Genomic DNA, 2932 nt, shown 5'->3' on the forward strand with positions numbered 1-2932 from the left:
GCCTAAAGTGTTCCTCTGGCAGTGAGGTGCCATCGCGCAACGCAGGCAAAAAAAGGGGCCACAGCTCAGAAGGTCATGTGAGGTATAATGTGGGTTAATGGCATCAAGTTGACACCAAATTTCATCACAATTATGTCCAAAACCACCATGTATGTGTAACATGATGGGAAGGTTGTCACATCCCCTCTTACCCACATTTCACCCCTTGTTTGATACGTCTGTGACATAGGTTAGAACTGCAATGCCCAGCATTGAAATCACCCAGTTTTCTTGTAGTTTGGTGAGGAAAACACTTCCGACTCACTGCCACTCAGAATCGACACGAAATGGCCTTAGGGGGTGGCACAGAGGGCATCAATGAACCTACTCTTTCCATTAAGACATTGATTCCCACACATTTCTCTGTCAGAAATGACAGTTTGCAGAATGATGAGCAATTGGGCAATGTTCTTGATAACCTTCGACACTGCTGCTATCACTCAGACAATTTAACCGTTCTGAATGGACATTGCGGGGGAACAACAACACTGACATGATCACAACACTTTGGAGTGCAATCTGACTGAAATTTTTGCTCTGATATACAGTGTGGAATCACTACAGATCATTCAAAAGTATTTGATGAAATATGAATATGATTCAAAGCAGCAAAGGGTGCAGATGATTTTCCAACGCTCCTGTTTCGTGTGCTTCAGTGGCGTGATCACAGATGGGTGTGATATTGACACATGCATGAATAAAATGACAAGGGATCCTTCTAAGATCCCCCCACTGGCAAAACCCTCAGTGGCATTCACCCGCCTTTGTTGAGCACATAAAGATGTACTGGAATAGAAACAACTTCCACGAGAGTCCTACGCACTCTCAGTCAGCCAGCCCCTTCAATATTTCGGTTGCCCAGCTAGCAGGTGCAGGAGCAGCAGTGTAGCCTATCTACAAGTGCCTAGGACTCCAGTCATAGGTTCTGCCTCCACACACATATTTTTAAAAGTGTTGAATGAATATGTGTGGATGGGACCCTGGGTGCTGCTGAACTTTGGGATCTTAGAAGGGCCCATTTTCATATTAGACACACACATGTCAATGTCTCACCCCTCTGCAATCATGCCACAGGAGTGCGTAAAACAGTCAGTGGGCCCACAATGTCCTTAGAAAATGGTTGAATGGACTGAGGGATGTCAGTAGTGTCAAAAGTTGTCAAGTACATCATCCTGTTGCTCATCACATTGCAGACTGTCGTTTTTGACTGCCAAATACATTATGTGATCACAAGTATCCGGACACATGCTTGAAAATGACTTACAAGTTTGTGGTGCCCTCCATCAGTAATTCTGGGATTCAATATGGTGTTGGCCCACCCTTTTTTTTTAACCTTGATGACAGCTTCCATACTCACAGGCATACGTTTAATCAGGTGCTGTAAAGTTCCTTGGGGAATGGCAGCCGAGTATCGATTTTGGTTGGTGAGGTCTGACACAACGTGAGTGTTCCAAAACATCCCAAGGGTGTTCTATGGGATTCAGGTCAGGACTCTGTGCAGACCAGCCCATTACAGGGATGTTACTGTCATGTAACCGCTCCGCCACAGGCCGTGCATTATGAACAGGTGCTTGATCATGTTGAAAGATGCAATCGCCATACCCAGATTGCTCTTCAACAGTGGGAAGCAAGAAGGTGCTTAAAACATCAATGTAGGCCTGTGCTGTGATAATGTCATGCGAAACAACAAGCCTCCTCCATGAAAAACATGACCACACCATAACACCACCACATCCAAATTTTACTTTTGGCACTAAACATGACGGCATATGATGTCACACGAGCATTCACCATACATACACGCTGCCATCAGAATGCTACATTGCGTACCATGATTTGTCACTGCACACAACATTTTTCCACTGTTCAGTCATCCAATGTTTATGTTCCTTACACAAGCGAGGAGTCGGTTGGCATTTACCGGCGTGATGTGTGGCTTATGACCAGCCACTTGACCATGAAATCCAAGTTTTCTCACCTCCCACCTAACTGTCACAGTACTTGCAGTGGATCATGATGCAGTTTGGAATTTCTGTGTGATGCTCTGCATAGATGCCTATTACACATTACGACCCTCTTCAACTGTCAGCAGTCTCTGTCAGTCAACAGATGAAGTCAGCCTGTACACTTTTATGCTGTACGTGTTCCTTCATGTTTCCACTTCACTATCACATCACAAACAGTGGACCTATGAATGTTTAGGAGTGTGGAAATCTTGCCTGCAGATGTATGACGCAAGTGACACTCAATCACCTGACCATGTTCGAAGTCCATGAGTTCCACGGAGCACCTCATTCTGCTCTCTCATGATGTCTAATGACTACTGAGGTCGCTGATATGGAGTACCTGGCAGTAGGTGGCAGTACAATGCACCTAATATGAAAAACATACGATGTGGGGGTGTCTGGATACTTTTGAACACGTAGTGTATGTGGGAATCAATGCCTCAAATCAAAGAGTGGTTCCATTTATGCCCAGACCAAGGCCATTTCATGTCAGTTCTGAGTGGTGTTGTATCTGAAATGTTTTCCTCAGTCTCCAACAAGAAAACTGCATGAATTCAGTGCTGGATGGCATGGTTCTGACTTCCATCACAGAGGCGTCAAAACAAGGGGTAAAATGTGGGTAAGAGGGGGTGTGACAACATTCCCATCATGTGACCTGTCTGCTATAGCTATGGGCATAATTATGGTGAAATTTGGTGCCAATATGACATCATTAACCCATCTTATAACTCGTATCAACTTCTGAGCTGTGGCCTTTTTTTCCAATGTCTCGACATCAAGCTGTTTGAAGTGTCACTGAGCCCCAGGGTGCTGACACAGAGTACAAAATTTTTGCACCATTACAGAGGAAGCTTCTAGACATGTTTGAAACAAATTTCAAACTCATG

The sequence above is a fragment of the Schistocerca cancellata genome, chromosome 2 (assembly GCF_023864275.1).
Source record: "Schistocerca cancellata isolate TAMUIC-IGC-003103 chromosome 2, iqSchCanc2.1, whole genome shotgun sequence".
Classification (NCBI taxonomy): Eukaryota; Metazoa; Arthropoda; class Insecta; order Orthoptera; family Acrididae; genus Schistocerca; species Schistocerca cancellata.